General features: G+C 41.8%; 1 protein-coding gene across 6 annotated transcripts in view; it reads right to left on the reverse strand.

Annotated features, from left to right (window-relative positions):
* LOC308073618 (R3H domain-containing protein 1-like) overlaps positions 1 to 18,617 on the reverse strand; it is a 115,303-nt gene that overhangs the window by 87,388 nt on the left and 9,298 nt on the right. The window contains exon 2 of one of the 6 annotated variants that reach the window (XM_080412628.1): positions 2,907 to 3,073. The exons of the other annotated variants lie outside the window; for them this stretch is intronic. The gene's annotated coding sequence lies outside the window, so the exon portion shown is untranslated. The remainder of the gene's footprint in view (positions 1 to 2,906; positions 3,074 to 18,617) is intronic. 6 annotated transcript variants of the gene reach the window in all.

The following is an 18,617-nucleotide window of genomic DNA, read 5'->3' on the forward strand; positions in this document are numbered from 1 at the left end:
CACTTTAAAAGGCATTGTTTACTAATCAGCTAAAGAGGTGAAAACTAATGGAGTAAAGCTGGGGTACAGTAACGGAAAAACAGAAAAGAAGCTTGACGAACTACAAGGCTACGTTGTTCATCTACGAAACCAGGTCAGGGAAGAGGGTCCGTTACCAGGAGAGAAAACATCAAAATGACTATCGGCATCAGGGAATGCAAGAACTAGGTCTCAAACATCAAACATTGCCGGGTACAGCTTTCTGGAACAAGCTGCCTCGAACTATGAACGCACATTCAGTGACTTGGCAGCCGAAAACGTGCTGGCTCAGCTTGGGAGAAGAGAACCTGAGAGGCAGAGCTAACCAGTCAAGTTGTCATACCCAGTTCTTTCGCTGCGTCTACGCACGTAGATTTGGAAGATTGAGCCATTGACAGATGGTAGTCGCACAAAAAAAAAAGAAAAAAGAAAAAAAAAAGATATGAAATGAAACTGCAGCCGTTTGACTCCATCCAAACATTTAATGAGAACCGAGGCCACCAGCCAACGATTCTCTCCTCCTGCCTTCTGGACAAGTGTGGTCCATCCCTCCTCTACGATGGATGCATCCATCAGATGTGATAATGGCCGGGCTTTGGAGGAAAGATCACTATGGGGGGCTGCGGTAGAGGAAGATAAGATATAAGATCCCGGTGTGGAAATTCGGTGGTCATAGCAGCGACAGCATGGTGGTCAAAGACAGTTCCTTAGAAACAGAAAGGATGCCCAGATAACTTAATGCACCCCCCCCCCCCCCGCTTAGCCCCTACACGCAGCAGGTACCACATATAAATACATCATTGATCAGTATGTGAGAATGCACTAATACAAGGCTTTGACTGCCAACATGAAGACCAAGTACTAAATCTTATCCAATGATATCAAGTACCAGTTTAATCCATCGATTTATGTAATGGATGGATTAATTTAAAAAATATATATATGATCGAACATGAGTCTTCTCTCTCACCTATAATTTGAATAGCTAAGGCATTTGTAATTTCAGTCAGGCTTCCCACATTCATATCTTGCACCCCTCAAACTTTTCCTCTCTGCCCTGACAAAAAGAAATAGTCAAAAGTGTTCCCGTCACCCACGTCTTTAACACTACCAAGAGTGAAGGGGAACAAGAAAGGAGGGGGAAAAAAGCAGTCAAATAATAATTATAGCTTGTCCTACAATTTCACACTGCAGTTGTCCCTTTCAGATGCAAAAAAAAATAAAAAGAGGATGGGGAAGAAGAAAAAAAACATACCCAGCATTCAGATTGCAAACACCTGGCAAGGGGGCTTGTGAGACAACACTTCCAAAGCGCTCGACCAATTCATTTGCATAATAAAGAAAGCGTAATGGCAGCGTTTACTAATTAAGCCTCGAATTGCAATTTGCTCACAGGAAAGGGAAGGAAGAAAAAAAGGAGGGGAAAAAAAGCAAGCAGGGACAGAGAGAGAGAGGGAAAGTGACAAATGCGTTTATTTTCATTTTTCCCCAAGGACATACCGATTCCTGCACATTCTCGGAGAGAAGGTGGGGGGAGAAGTAAAAAAAAAGGCCTAATGAGGTCCCTTGGGGTGTGAGGAGAGCCTTCTCTGTTTGGTGGGAGAACGTGACAGAACTCCTGTGGACATTGTTCCATCCTCATTAGAGGAGAGGCAGGATCCTCGGCTTGCACAGACACTTTGGGTTTCTGCATGTGTCACTGAGCGGTGACACTGCTTCTCTTCGCTGTGACACGCGTGCTGAGACAGAGGACAGGTGGGTGGGAGTGGGAACAGCTAAGGTAAGGGAGGGAGGCGAGGGGGTACAGCAAAAAAAAAAGAGAAGGGAGGCAACCGCAGGAGCACGTAATGCATTCCGACAAATATTAGCTTGCATTCGATTTCGCTCCACTTGAGCCAGAGCATAAATTTGGTTCGAAACCCTGGGTCCGTTACAATTGGAGCTCATCTTATCGGTGGGCAAAATATTGGGCAACAATGAAAAAGAACACAGCACAGTGAAGGGCTTTTAAGACGTGGCGCGACACAACGCCTGCGCTCTCGCTTTGGATCAGCGGGGTCGCACTGCGCTTCTCATGTGAACACACGGACAGACACACAATCGCTTCTCATGTGAACACAGACAGACAATCGCTTCTCATGTGAACACACGGACAAGACAATCGCTCCGCGAGTAAACGCCAGGCGATCTACGCCTGCTTCATCCGTTCCAAACATTGCGCTTCGCGTGGAAAAATTGTTAACCATCCAGCTCTAGTCTTGGGCGCGTGTGTGCGTGAAACGAGCACGATCGCGGGAATGCGTCCGCTTGTCACTCCGCCCGTCAGGATGCCCACCTGCCCGCTCGCCTCGCATTGAAAATAAATAACTAGGTGCGCCAGTCGCTCTCCGTTGCCGTTGTGGAAGAAAATTAAGTAGCAAAAGAAAATAGTGACATGTGCTTGCTGAACATAGGTCTGGGTGTGAACTCTGCCCATGAAATATCAATCTCAGGGACACTACATCTATTGATCTAAAGATCATGGTCTTTCCAAGGCTTTTTTTATAGGACACTGTTCCTTAGCAACCGTTACATCTGCCCCCCCACCACACCCCATACCCCCCCCCCCCCCCCAATTCCCCACAACCCTGACCGCCAAGGCTTAAAATGAATATGCAACTGCAGACCGTGTCCCTAGTCCGACTCCACACCCTTAAAAGAAACGGTGCAAGAAACATTGGAGGAGACGGGTCACTGCTCACACTTATTGATTCCCGATGTGCTGCGCTGCACAGTGCATGCCCCAGATTGGCATCGTCCAATATACAGGACACTCTGAAGTACCAGGCTTCAATCCACGGTGGCTTTACAGCAATATCCACCATGCCACGCTCCCATGGGACACTGACCTTTCTATGAACAGGTACAGAGCACGGAGCATCCGCTCCCCAGAAAGGGCAACAGTGTTTGTAGAGAGCCATTATGCCCTATGAGGAGGACGCACCGGCATTCCATCTCTCTCTCTCTCTCTCTCTCTCTCCCTCCGCAAAGAGCTTCCAATCTGCAAGAGCAATTGCTAGGGGAAAAGAAACTAATTAGAAACACATGGGAGAGATCCGTAGCAATTAGAGGGAGGCTCGTCAGCTGTGAACCTCTACGTGCCTCAATGGCTCCGTGGCGCGTAGCGGTACACGACAAGGTGAGTCCTTGGCATGACTGCTACCTCCACACACACACACACTCTCATCCTCCCCTTTCTCTCGCTGCACAGTGATAGAAGAAAAGAATGTGCAGGAGCAGAGCTACAGTACGGTGTTTTCTCTGTGTTGGGGAGGGGGGGGGGCAGGCAGCCCGAGAGAGGGTGAGGTTTCGCCAGCGTATATTCTAATCAGGTCAAGCCTTGTCCTAGTGCTCGACCTCTAGTTTGATTTGACAGAACCTGGCTGGTGGACCCCCTGCCTGTTTGGCAGACTGTGGAGAAGAGATGGTGGGGGGGGGGTGCTTACTGAAAGAAAGGGGGGGGATTACATTCAAGCTGCGGCATTGGACAGCAAAACAAACACACAACATGATGTGGAGGTAGACTGCCACCACCATAGACTAAAAAAGGTTCAATTTCCATCACAGCTTTCAACAGCCGTGGGTTTTTTTGGCCATTGTGTTGGATCTGGTAACTTTTCTTTCAGTCCACTACCACCCATGGACCATGCCGACGTAAACGCTGCCTACGAACAGCCTCTGCCGGTTATTCCTTTAACCCATTAAGGCCCGAGTCCGATTCTTAAAATGTTTCCTAAATTCTAACAGTTTTTTGAAAAAAATATATAAAAAATATGTTTTCAAGATTTTTGAAAAGTAGCAGATCTACAAGCTCATAGCGTGGCACCGAGTGCCGCGCTATGAGCTTGTAGATATGCTATTTTTGAATAGCCAAAGAAATCTAAAGTGACACAGATGCGTTCCAGGTCTTTATGGGTTAATATTGTTGTAATTTAATTGGCAGTGTGACCTTTTTCTGATGACGGATGGGCCGGACTCGCACAGCGTTCACACACGCTGTGAAAAGACGGATGGTAGGGGTGTGCGTAATAGTTTTACAGCCTGCAGTCGGGGTCACTGCAGGGGTGCATGAATGGAAGAGCTGCCTGTCTCAGAGGGGAGGCTCAGCCATCTCTCCTGTGTCAGTTTTCTTACGCTGAGGTAAAGGCAAAACTTCCTGTGATGAATAACACATATAAAAGGAAAGGATGGGGGTGTGTACCAAGACCATGGCCTTGCTTTGCACCGACATCCGGAATGAGAAGATGGGAAGAAGACTCCTGTCTGCGAGAGAAATCAGATCGTAAGAGCGTTGTGTCGAAAAAGGTCAGTCAAATCAGCGGGCTACCAAACCGCAACGCTGGCTCAAATAAATAAAATGTTATGTAAAAGCGTCCAACTCTCCGTCAGTTATGGAGAAATGAGGAGAAAGGAATGGAGGCAAGCCAGATGACAGATGCAATGTAATAATAACTGGTACTCTCCCTCTCTCTCTCGCTTTCCTTTGGGGGGGGGGGTATTATAGGCCTACAGCCACACTGCAATACATCAGCTCCACTGGGATCAAAAAGTTTCACTAGTGAACGTGCCAACTTTAACTGACCCAGAAAAAAAAGAAAACATACATTGCCGTCGTAGCAATTTCATAAACTAGCATGCCTATACAAACAAAAGCAAATGCTCTGGAAGCCGAGTGCCATCTTTGTGATTAATGTAGAACGCACAAGCGAGGAAATAAAACTCTACCTATGACAATGATGGTGGTGCTCAGTGATCGGGCAACCCATCCAGTCGCCCCCTATAGGGGGTTGCAAATGGACCCCAACAGGTCTGTAACTCTGAGAGAGTGTACAAATGGAACCAAATGGACCCTTACGGGCCCATTTGGTTCCATTTGTACACTCTCACAGAGTTATGGTGGTCCATGAAATTAAAAAGTTTGAGAACCACTGATATTGTAATGGCAACCAGCTCTGACGGTGTGAAAAAAATAGGGCTGTCAACAATTACAAATTTAAGTTGACGATTAATTGTCACACAAATAATTGGGATTGACGATTTAGTTGTGTTTTTGGCATTGAACATTGGAACATATTTATAAAAGTTTACACAGGGCAGATAGGACAAATAACTTAAATATACAAAGACATTATTGACATATTAAATCATTTTACAGCACTGATCTACAAGCTTACAACGCATCACAAAGCTTGTAGATTTGAGATTTCAGCACATTTTGGGGGGAAATGTGTTAACATTTTTCAACATGGAAACGATTATGACGATTATGCAAAATAATTGTGATCATCTCAAATAATGGCTATTAGGCAATTATGTAATAATTGTGACAGGCCTAGTTCCAAATGTGACAGAACCGATTCCGGATGCCAACCCTAGTGACAGGATGTGATCATGACTGGACAGATGAAGAGTGATCTTGCTGTACGGGGGGATCCCGACATTTGTGGTTCCTCATTACAGGAGGATTACTCATTTACCAGCCACACCCCTCTGATTCACACAGTGCAACCAGATCCCAACGGCAGTGGTGGAAAAATAACTCAAATTCTTAAAGGTAAAAGTATCAATACTAAAATATAGAAATACTACGTAACAAGTAAAAGTCCGGAATTTAAAATATACTTGAGTAAAAGTACAAAAGTTTTGGCATCAAAATGTACTTAAAGTACCAAAAGTAAAAGCACTCATTATGCAGAATGTCCCATTTCAAGTTCTCAAATGCATGAAAATCTTTTGAAAATAGCAGATCTACAAGCTGCGATGCATTGTGAGCTTGTAGAGCGGCTAATTTGATCAAATGGCCAAAATGCATATGGGGTTGAAGTGGTTAATGTATGTTTTGTAATAATAAATCTAGTCTGGTGCAGCGTTTAGGTCCTGGACCTGGTGAGACGAAGGAGGAGCCCGGGCCAGGAGGCCATCCACAGAGCCTAGTCCCTCCACGTGTCAGAGCCTCTCCTCCAGCCCCGGCAGAGTGGTTCCGGAGAAGCGGATTGAGTGGCCCCGTCTTGCCCTAAGAGGACTGACCGTGGGTAGCTACTGGGACGTAAGTCTGGGGCTTGATCAACCCCGGCTGGGTCACCTGGACGAGGGTGTTATGTTGCGAGACCCGAAACATCCGTTGACCCCAGGCTATAACACTGAGTGATGATACGTCCCAGTTGCATCCATGTGATGTTTTTCCTTTATAATGTATCTAGTAACTTAAAGTACAGTACTTAAGTAAATGTACTTAGTTACTTTCCACAACTGCCCAACAGGCACATACCAGAACCCAACACATTATCCTTGACTGGTGAAAATCGTGTCTCAGGTAGGGAGGCCGATATGGCAATTTCTTTTCAGGCAGGATCATGCTCCATAATAATAATTATTATGATGCGAAGGGTCTATTTATTTTTTCTCTTCTGCATTAGCATTGTTATGTTGTACAAGGCTAGTAAATATAGAACACATTCTGATACCAGAATAAATGACATTTGTTTTCACAGCTGAAGCTCAAGTTTTCTTAACCCATTAAGACCTGGAACGCATCTGTGTCACTTTTTGATTTGAGCTATAAAAAAAATATTATTTTACACTTTGGCACTGAGTGCCGCGCTACGAGCTTGTAGATCTGCTATTTTTGAAACATCGATAAAATGTGTGCAAATTAATATATTTATATTCTTTTAAAGCGAACATTTGTAACTCAAATCTTTGCTTCTGGGGGTCCCTGGAACAAAATAGAGTTGGGGGTCCGCAGCCAAATACATGTCATTTTGGAGTCCTTGACATGAAAGTTTGAGAACAACTGACATAGTAACAACATACGTTTTTTTTCAAAAAACTGTTAGGATTTAGAGGGCATTTGTAGAATCGGAACCTCAGGCCTTAAAGGCGCACTGCAGTGACATTTTCGGTCATTTTATTTTGAAGGTTCAGTCTGAAACGTCGGCTCAACCAACTCTAAACCAATCAGAAGGTCCCATCCCTTCAGGCTATGGGACGTTGGATCTCAATCACTTCAGCCGTGCGCAACACGGCTAGTGTTTGTTTACAAGTGAGAGAGAGACGGCCAGTGAAGCACGTTTGCTACTACCTGGCTTATTTCTAACCTATAATGTTTTCAGATACATATTTTAGTGTGCAGATGAAGTTTAAAATGAGTAATACACTCATCTTCAATGAGATTAAAAACGGAGTATCTCTGTAATTAAAATCAGCTGTGTTTGAAGAACGTGAAGCTATGGGAATCAAACAGGTGCATGTAATCAAGATTCATTTATATTCATGAAGGCTGCGTTATGTCATCACGCAGCACGTTTTCGTTTACAGGAAGTAATTAAGATTGCCTTTTTAGGGACTTTAGATATAAAAATACACAAAAATGGTTTATTTTTATTTTTTTGGCATCTATTGTTAGGTATGCCCATATGATGACCACGGATATGCTCTAAAAGTGTGAAAAACATATTTTTCATTTCACTACACCTTTAACTCTCTCAGTGCCACGCCCCGAGATATCCCGAGTTTTTCCCCCGAGTACCCTCCGTGCCAGCACGAGAAATCCCGAGTTTTTACTTTTGACTGTGGTCGCGCTATACTGTTTATTTTTCATTATCACTTTCGCTTCCTGACTCCTTCAGACTCATTGGGTTCCGGTTTCATGACGCAGATTCCGTTTCAAAATTTTTTCCCGCGATCATTTTTGGCCAGAATAGGGAAAGTCACGGTTTTTCACACGGTATAAAAAACAAACGGAGAGGTCCACGTCTACTCTCTTTGGTCTGGGTGACGATCAGTCATCGTAGTCGTGTATCACATCGTAATTTAGCCCGATCAACGATTGTCAAAAATGTCAACATCCGGTTATGACCGGATGTGACATGAGCCTGTTTGGGAGGGGGCGAGTGAGCCAGCGAGGTCATCAATGTGTCGATTTGTTGCTCTCTACTGGTAGAACTGTATTATGGGTTTAAAACCCCAATCAGATCATTTATTTGAATGAAAAATTACAAAATCAAATTGCTGGCACTGGGGGAGTACTTTATGAAAATACTCTTGGCACTGAAAGAGTTAATGGGTTAATGATTTAGTTAGAATAATCTAAAAGATGCACATTCTATTGTTTATTTATGAAAACCAGTGCAATTGGGGGCGCTCTTGAGCAACGCATGGAGTAAGACGTGTTTATCAGAGCTCCTGCAGAGTCTAATTTAATACTATTATTTCGGCGGCGTTTTGAATGCTGTGATTTTGTGAACAAGTCACTAACAGATTAGGGTTCAGTTTGTGGCAAAAGAAGTGTCGTGTGGATGGCGTATGATTTGAGAAAATACAAATTCAAGCCGGCGAGTTCAAGGCCTGCTCGCCCCGACGCATCCTCGGAGTCTAGTGCAGAGGACAACAACACACAGACTGAGCCCAGCATGCCCACGCCTGGGGAAAGTTTGGCTATGGATAACATGGCGCTAAAAGCAGATATCATTGCATCCTTGAGAAGTGATATATCCACGGTGATAAGGCAAGAGTTGAAGAGTGCTTTGGCCGACGACTTTGAAAAACTGAGAAAAGAAATGAAGGAAATCAAAGCTGAAATCACAAACGGCAACAGTGCGTTTCATGCAGAACTCGACACAGTGAAATCTACTATCAAGGACGTGGAGGGAGGTCTATCAATGTGGTCAGATGAGGTTACTATACTCCAAGACACCGTAAGCCTGCTTGAGAAACAAGTCGATCTCATGAATACGAAATGTTTAGACATGGAATCCAGGATGAGACGTGGGAACGTCCGTATATGTAATGTCGAAGAACAGCCAGATTCGAGCTCACCCAAGGCAGTCTCTAAACTACTGAAGGAAGTTTTTCAACTGGGAGGAGATGTACGTGTCGACAGATCGCATCGCAGCCTGACAAAGAAGAAGCCAGGAGATAAACCGCGGATGATCATTGCCAAGCTACACAACGAGGGAGACGCGGAGGACATCCTGAGGATGGCCAGAGACGGACGGCGGCTACACTACAACGGCAAGACCATCTCAGTATTTCCGGATTATCCAGCAAGCATTGCTAAAGCTAGAGGCGCCTTCACAGCCGTGAGATTGCTGTTAAAAGATCGGCGCGATGTGAGGTATGGAATAAAGCACCCAGCCACCTTCGTCCTCACGCACAACAACGTGGAAAAAAAGTTCTTGGATGCAACCGAAGCCATGGATTATGCCAAGTCTATAGTCAACACAACGGGAGCCGCGGCGGCCCCGCCCCCAGACCTGGCCGTGGCTGAAGACCAAAATCCTGCATCGGTTCAAGATGCTGAAGCTTAATGAATGTATCCTGACTATTGAGGTGAAATCTAACTAGCCTAGTATATGGTGCATATATCAAGTCTACTCTCACAAGTGTTCTTAATGTGTATTCATTTATTGTAAGGCTGCCTTTTAGGCAGTGGTGAGGGTAGACAAAATGTTTTCCTTTCATCTCTTTTGCTTAAGGATCAACACTACGATTACAAGTTCTATTCCGATCATTTTTCTTTATTTTGTTTTATTTCTTCTTCCTATTATACATATTATTATTTAAACAAAATAATCTTATATCTGACTATATGGTCTGAGGTGCTGTTTTTTCTCTCTTTTTTTTTTTTTTTCTTTTCTTTCTCCCTTTTTTTTCTCTCCCCCCCCTCATTTTGTCTTCAAATATCCTTAATATGGAGTACTTTGTGGGTGTATATAATGTATATGGTCATGACAAACATATATGGGTATCTGATCTTATGTATAGCCAATGAGGTGTGTTTGGAAAAATACATGTCAAGACTAAGTTTATTTTCTATTATATAATTTTTGTTATTCATTTCCCTTCCTTTAATAACTCATTATTATTATCCTTTTTACTATTTTATTATCATTATTTATTTAACCCATTTTCTCTCTCCTTTTAACCCTTTTTCCTTACCTGACCCTCTTTTTTTTCTTCTTCCTCTTTCTCTCTCTCATTCCCGCTTTCTTTCCTATCATCGGATCATTTTCTTTTTATATTTTTGAAAAGATGACTTGTTCGCATTCAAAAATAATGTTGGGTCTGGCTCGTGTTTTGCTGGGTGGCGGTGCCGGGCGCCGTGGGGGGTGGCTGCAGGGCTTGCGGAGCGTCGCTTTTGCCTCGTCCGCGGGTCTGGGGGCCGCCTCCTCGTGGCGGGCGGCGCCGGTATTTGGTGGGACGCGGACTAGACAGTGGAATACCGCTGTATTCTTCATTTGCAAGATTAATACAGATTCTGTAGGAGCCTGAGTTGCTCATAAAACTTTTGTTTCCCCTTTCGGGTATTTTGTAACCAAAGTAAGGCTGAACGATTAATCGTTTTCAAACCGAAATCGCGATTTGAAACCACGCGATTAGCTAATCGCAAAGGCCGCGATTTTTTTATTTTTTATTTTATCATAATAAATCATTTTAATATTCATATTAATCCCAGAGCACCCGCGGGACTTGTCTCCTTCTCTCCAGAGTGGCTGCCTGCCTCTCTCTACAGGCAGCGAGCCCCCCCCCCCCTCTCTCTCTCTCTCTCTCTCTCTCTCGCTCTGTCCCTCTCATTAGAGTTAGGTCTCCGTCGGCTACGAGTATTTAAAGTTTGTCGAACGTGTTGCGCAAATCCCTGATGCCGCGCGTAGCGGTAAAACATTATTTTCGGTGCGACACAAGTAGTGTAGCTCCTATCTATGTTTGTTTCTGTAAGACACTTGAGCGTGGCCAGAGCGCTCCCCCCCCCCCCCCCACACACACACACACACACAGAACCTGCGACGCGGCGAAAACAGCTAATCTACAAGCTCACATAATACTGAAGACACGGGCACGCAACTAGTTATAAATCACCGGGTTGCAAAATCACGTTTGGAATCTAGAGTGAAGTGATACGTTTGTGAGAAAGTGGAGTTGATGACGAGCACGGCTGCTTGCATGATGCATCCCCTTCTTTTTATACAGTCTATGCTTGCATCCCACCCGCGATATAAAACAAAAACACCCGCTGACTTTTGTCACATGTGCTGCAGTTCCCTACTTGTCCCTAACTGACGTGTGAAAATACAAGAAGCTTGTAAAGCCTTCCTTATGTCAGTATCAGTTCAAAACAGCAGCGCAAGCCCAGTACCTCCGTTTGTTTATTGAACGGTCAAAGCTTAACAAGTGTCAAGTCAGACGAACGTAAACCCTTGACTTCTGGTCGATGGACTTCAAAATAAGAGCGTTTTGTCAAGTTATGGAAAAGTAAGTGTCTTCTGGTCTGTGGAATGTAAAATAAGAGCACTGCTGGCCTATATGTGCTGTTTTCACTACAAATATAAAATGACAAGTGTTAAAGGTAGGGTAAGTGATTTTCTTTTGTTAAAATAAGTGTTAAATAGCTTTATATTCTGATAGTACTCATTGCTATAGAGTGTTTGTTCAGTAACATGAGTCTCCATGTCTCTCCAGCTCTTTATTAAACAGAAAATGCCTTTTCAGGTCAGGATATCAGGACAGAGAACTCAGGATACAGATTAAACAATTGAAATTGGAAGTGATGACACAAAGAAATGAGCATGTAAAATTGGAACTGGAACACTATAAAAATGAAGCTGATAGATGGGTACTCTCCTGATTGGCTGAAATGGTCTAACTATCAGAATATGGAGCTTTAACCCATAACAAAAGCCTTTTTGTTTTAACCAAAAACTATCACTTACCCTACCTTTAACCCATAGTCATATTCATAGCTATTTAGATATTTGGCATAAATATTGAGGTATGACTTTTTTCTCGTGCAGCCCCATAATTCGGAAGTAGAAAGTAAAAAATAAGTGTTAAAATTGAACAGTAATTCAAATTTAACCTATCATTTTATAAAGGACAATTTACTTTTCGGGCAAGTGGGCAAGACCTGTGGGCAAGTAGAAAATGACCTGTACTTGCCCGACGGGCAAGTGCCTCTGAGACCTTAGTGTAAATATGCTTCTTTAGCCATAAGTGAAATACCTACTTATTTCACTGCTGTGAATTGTTTACACAAAAAGGTAATTATTTGTTTAATTTTATTTTTATTTATTGAACTTCTTGAGCCATAAGTTAATGACTTAACAAGTTCAATGTTGGGTTGTTTACAAAAATAAGCTATTTCTATTCCAGCTAAATGTTTAAATATATACATGGGGAAAAAAGTACTTGGAAGATACATGTTGGAAGCAATGAAGCAATTCATATCTTTTAGTTCTCATCCTTATTTATTAGAATCTAGAACAGTAAATAAATGGTATGCCATTTGGTAATGTTCCATTACTTCAAATTACTTTTTAAACGTACACAGTGAATACTAAACTGAAGCTTGACTTAAAAAAATGTTAAAGATTTTTATTTTTTTTAAGAAAATGTAAAAATCGCAAACAAATCGCAATCGCAATATCAGTCAGAAAAATCGCAATTAGATTTTTTCCCAAAATCGTTCAGCCCTAAACCAAAGCCGAACACTTTTGTTCGTTTAGCTGCTAGTTTACTGCAGCCTGGGACCAGGTCCCAGAGGACTGTCCAGACATCATGCTGTCTGAGTGCAGGGTCTATTTTTCTTTATGGTCAGTTCCTTTTGTTCGAACCCCTTTGTCTCCCGGGGTCGTTACTGTAAGAACATGGGCAAATTTTGTTTTTTTTATGTGTTTGTATTTATGGAACTACATCAAAGCATCATCAGGGTTTATGTTTTTTGTGAGGTATGACAGACAGATACAGGTAAATCAAATAAGACAGAATTGTTACAGTCAGGTATTAATATATCTTCTGAAGGGTAATGACTAAATTAAAAATAGTAAGCTACAATGTACACGGCCTTAACCATCCAATCAAGAGGAAAAAAGTTCTTGCCCAACTTAAAAATCTGGGATGTGGAATTGCAATGTTACAAGAAACTCATTTGGTGGAAAGTGAAGTCAAAAAGCTTAGGAGAGAGTGGGTTGGACAGGTGTTTGGCGCCTCCTATGGTAAAAAGAGAGGAGTGGCAATTTTGGTCGGTCGAAGTGTAACCTTTTCTGCAGAAAAAGTAATCCAGGATAAAGCAGGTAGATACATCATGATCACAGGTGCAATAGATGGAATTGAGATATCTATGTTGAATGTCTATGCTCCAACGGAAGATAACCCCACTTTCTTTAGAGAGATGGCTAACTTAATTGCAAAAAATGCAAAAGGTATGATAATTTTAGGGGGGGACTGGAATGCCGTACTTGAAGGGAGGCATGACAGATCACCGCCTGAACGCAAACAACCCCAAAAATCTAAAATGCTAAATATTATCCTGGGAGAGTTGGGGCTGGCGGACCCTTGGAGACATAAGAATCCAAGGGTGAGAGACTTCAGTTTCTTCAGCAATATGCATAAAAGTTATTCTCGTATAGATATGTTCTTTGTCCCAAAACAATTTTTGTATAAAGTTGTAGACTGTTCTATAGACTCAATAACAATTAGCGACCATGCACCTGTGATTCTCACTTTAGATTTAGGAGTAGAAAAGTGTTTTAAATACTGGAGGGCAAATATTTCTTTACTAAATGACTCTTTGGTGACTGACGAAATCAAAAAATGTATGGGAGAGTATTTTGATATAAATGACAATGGGGAAGTTAATCCATCCATTTTATGGGATGGAGCCAAATCTATTTTTAGAGGTAAAATGATTGAAATATCAAGCAGAATAAAGAAAAACAGGCTGAAGGAACAAAACGAATTAGAGAACAAGATTAAGATACTAGAGTCAGAGCATAAAAATAATAGGATGAATGAAGCACTGTTGACTGACTTGAAACAAAAAAGACACGATTTGGAGAAGCTCTTGACATATAAGGCGGAAGGATCCCTGAGATTTTCTAATCAAAAATATTATGAGAGAGGGAACAGAGCCAGTCGCCTTCTGGCATTTCAGCTACGCAAGGAGCAAGCCAACCGTGTAGTTTCCAAGGTCTTTCACCCTGCCTCAAAAAAAATAGTAGTTAAACCAAGAGAAATAGCAGGAGCATTTGCATCATTTTATGAAGAGCTATATGACTCTCCAGCAGTAATAGATAAAGATGAGAAGTTAAATTCTTTCTTTTCAAAATTGAACTTACCAACTATTTTCAACGCAGACGCAACTAATATGATAAGAAATATAGAAGTGGGTGAAATAAAAGAAATTATCAAAAAATTAAAAAACAACAAATCACCAGGTGCAGATGGACTACCGGCTGAATTCTACAAATGTTTTGTAGAGGAGCTCTCTCCGATCTTAGCTAAAGTTTTCAACTACGCTCTGACTGAAGGAATTCCTCCTGGGTCATGGGCAGAAGCCATAATATCGGTTATTCATAAAGAGGGTAAAGACCCTACCAAATGCGAGGGTTACAGGCCAATAAGTCTCCTATGCAATGATCAAAAGATACTTACTGCCATATTATCCAAGAGAATCCAAAAGGTTGTGACACAGTTAATATCACCTGACCAAACAGGATTCATACCAGGAAGACAGGGTGCCAACAACATCAGGCGTACTCTTAACATTATGTCATGTGCAAAAAAGAGAGGTCAGACCTCCATGCTACTTAGTCTGGATGCACGCAAGGCCTTTGATGTTCTGGATTTGGAATATCTCTACCATACACTTGACAAGATGGGTTTTCATCCCACATTCATAGATTGGGTTAAAGTCATTTATTTAAATCCAAGGTCAAGGGTAAGAGTGAATGGCTTTTGCTCCAATTTCTTTGGCTTGAAACGTGGTGTCCGGCAGGGGGACAGTCTTTCGCCTTTGCTCTTCAATTTAAGTCTGGAACCATTGGCAGAGCTCATTAGACAATCAGAACAGATAAAAGGTATTAGAGATGATAGAGGGGAGGAACACAAGATCTCTTTATTCGCGGACGATGTACTTTTATATGTAATGGACCCTATTATTTCGATACCAAACATACTAGAAGTCTTAACAGAATATGGAGAAATATCTGGATATCAAACAAACGACTCAAAATCGGAAGCAATGATGTTGTCAGGTACTTGGCCACCACAATTGGATGACAAAGTTCGGTTCCATTGGTCCAGAGATGGCTTTAGATATTTGGGAATTGTTATCACTCCCTCTTTTTCAGGCCTGTACGAAGCTAATTATGGCAAACTATTGAAAAAGATAAAGGATGACTTACTTAGATGGGAAATTCTACCACTGTCACTGATAGGCAGGATTGAAACGATACGAATGAATGTTTTACCGAGGTTACTGTTTTTGTTTCAAGCATTGCCAGTAGGGGTACCAATGGGGACATTTAAAAACATAGATAAACTGGTGTCAAGATTCATTTGGCAAAACAAAAAGCCAAGGGTAAGACTCAAAACACTTTTGTTGTCCAAAAAAGCTGGGGGCCTTAACTTGCCCAATATTAAGTATTATTACTGGGCAGCACAGCTTAGGACCTTGATAGCTTGGATAACTAATGATTTGGAAACAGGCTGGGTGAGCATAGAAAAGAATGCTTGTTCCAATATTCCACTGGAGGGGCTGCCATTTGTAAGCCAAGAACAATGGAAGAAAATTAAAATAGATAATGAGTGGATTACATTCACTATAAAAACATGGTTGTCTATAAAAAAGAAACTACATCTCTTTAATTCCATATCCAGAGTGATGAAAATAGCAGCCATTCCAGATTTTGAGCCAAGATCATTAGATATCGGTTTCAGTAGATGGGCAAACAAGGGGCTAATCATTGTAGATCAGCTTTTCTCAGGGGAAACTCTGAAATCATATATGCAGCTTCAGCAAGAATTTGGCTTGTCAGGGATGGACTTCTTTAGATTTCTTCAATTAAGACATTATTTACAAACAAATACAAACTGGGAGCAGATCTGTAAATTGCCTTCAAATCTAGAAAAATTATTTATGTTGACCATGGATGGAGAGATAACAAGGAATCTGATATCCCATCTATATGGGTGGCTCCAAGACAATGTTATGGGAAATACTCTAGATATTAAACAGAAGTGGGAACTAGAAATGAACATCTGTATGACTGACAACAACTGGGAAAAATCATGCCTTAATGGCCATAAACTAACAAGCAGTCCTACTTGGAGAGAGTTTGAATGGAAAACAAAAATGCGAGTGTTTAAGACTCCCCAAATGCTAGCGAAATACAGCAACACTTCAGACCTATGTTGGAGAGAATGTGGGAAGATAGGGGATCATACCCACATATTTTGGGATTGTCCAAAAATACTAAAATTTTGGAGGGAAATTCAAGGCGAGATTAAACAAATTATGGGAGTTGACATTCCTTTTGAGCCTGCGTTCTTCATACTTGGTGAGATTCCGGGTGGAATAGTGACCAAGAACCAGACATATCTGCTTGGGGTGTTGCTGTTGATCGCAAAAAAAATGATTACCGTGTCTTGGAGAAATGTGAAGCCACCAACTATCCAGCAATGGAGGGATAGGTTAAAAAGCATATACCTGATGGAAAGCATTACAGCTAGACTACATATGAGGACAGAGTTTTTCAATATCAGATGGACACCGGTAGTACTGCAGCTGCCCAGACTGATTGGGGATTCGGCCCCCCCCTAATGTCAAATTGACTGGACTTGATACTGTATATAGACTTGGATGTCTGTCCTGAAGGACATGTATGGACGATTGGTACTGTTGGAAATTGGAACAATGACCTTTGATTGCCTGTGATGCCTCTGTATATTTCTTTGATTTGTCTGATGATGTTCAAAGTGATGCAATTGTTTTTTGTTTTGTTTTTGTTTTGTTTGTCTGTTTTATTTTATGTATGTCCATAATGTGATTACAGAATGTATGAAAATTGGAAATAAAATTCAAGTGCAAAAAAAAAAAAAAAAAAAAACAGTGCAATTGCAATACCGTTATTGGAGGATTGGTTAGGATTGGTGAATGGTGTCATGCTGATGTATTGTCGATCAGCTAAGCGGCTCAACATTCTTAAGGATTATCTGAAGAACCTATATTGCGCGGCTGCGCGCAACGCCCTTTTGAATTTAATGACCACAACATACATAAAGTGGGTAGTCGATGAATCGTTCTTTACAACTGTAGAATAATGGACAATGATTTTGGCCGGCCATGCACATCCCCAGTTGATAATCACTGCTGTAATGCCTGCATTAGGCTACTAGAGTTTGTTTTGGCCATGTAGCAGCTGGATGGGTAGTTTGCAGCTGATGCACTCATGTGCGAGGAACCCCTCACTCACTGTTTGACTGTGTGCTGCTTACTGCTTTCCTTTAAGGTGGTTAAAAAAAGGTTTGTTGTGGTTAGGGATGGGACGATAATCGTTATCGTTTATCGTGATAACACGTTCACAAGAAGCGTATCGCAGAGAGAATTTAACGTGAAATTGTCCTCCCGTCATACACTGGGATCAATTCACCTTTGCCGAGTTGCATATCCGGTACCACTTAAACCCTCTAGAATTGGTCAAACGCACCTGTAAAGAACGTACTTGATAGTCTTTTTTTCACTCTCTAAATCTCTTTGCCAAAAATAGCCGATCTACAAGCTCACAATGCGACGCGTTGTGAGCTTGTAGATCAAATGTTCGACCCCATACAATGGATACTGGGGTTCAAGTGGTATTTAAGCATATTTTGATTATCGCGATAATATCGTAAATTACAATTATTTTGGTCACAATAATCGTGACTTGAAATGTTCACATCGTCCCATCCCTAGTTGCGGTGCCATCCAACATGCAAACCTTAACGTTGCATATAATGCTTAATTTAATACTCTGGTCTAATGACGGAGTCGCATGCAGAAAATAGACGATCTATTGGCTATTTTCGGCACACAAGGGAGTATACCAGTGTTAAGTTTCATATTACTGACGTCAAAATGCTTTTAGGGACGCAACTCGTGTCTCGTCAGTGTTAGTCATCCATTGCTGCTGCCAGTGACAAATTGAAAAGGAGGGGGGAAGTTGAATCACACATGAATGAACAAAAAGAACAGATCTACAAGCTAACAACATGTAGCATTGTGACGCATGGTACACTTGTAGATCTGTTATTGTTTTTGCAAATGACACCGTTTTACTACAGAGTATAAATTCAGGTATAGAACTACAACTGACAGAATGTGCGCTGTATAACGATGGTAACGATCTCTCTGTAAAAGCATATCGTGGAGACATTTTAATAGTTCACAATCTAATATCGTCATGTCGCACACCTCTAGTCTCAGTTTGCTATTCATTATCAGACCAAAAAAAATACATTCTCTGCTTTCTGTTGCTTTTTGGCGAAAACAACCCACATTCAACTGCCCATAACTATGGAATGGATTATCGCGGTGGTACACATTTTTTTTCTCCGATTCTACGAGACCCCCCTACGTCTTTCAAAGCGATCGGCAGGTGGATCGTTGTGAAGAATAATATTCTATGATTTTTCAAAAGGTTAGCGAAAACACTCGGAAATCGCTGGGAGTGGCTTAGCAAACAATGTTTTATTTCTGGCAGTCAAAGAATGAAATCGTTAATCGCAATTAATCGTCAACTTCAATG

This window comes from Gymnoscopelus braueri (genome assembly GCF_963280865.1).
Source record: "Gymnoscopelus braueri genome assembly, chromosome: 18".
NCBI lineage: Eukaryota > Metazoa > Chordata > Actinopteri > Myctophiformes > Myctophidae > Gymnoscopelus > Gymnoscopelus braueri.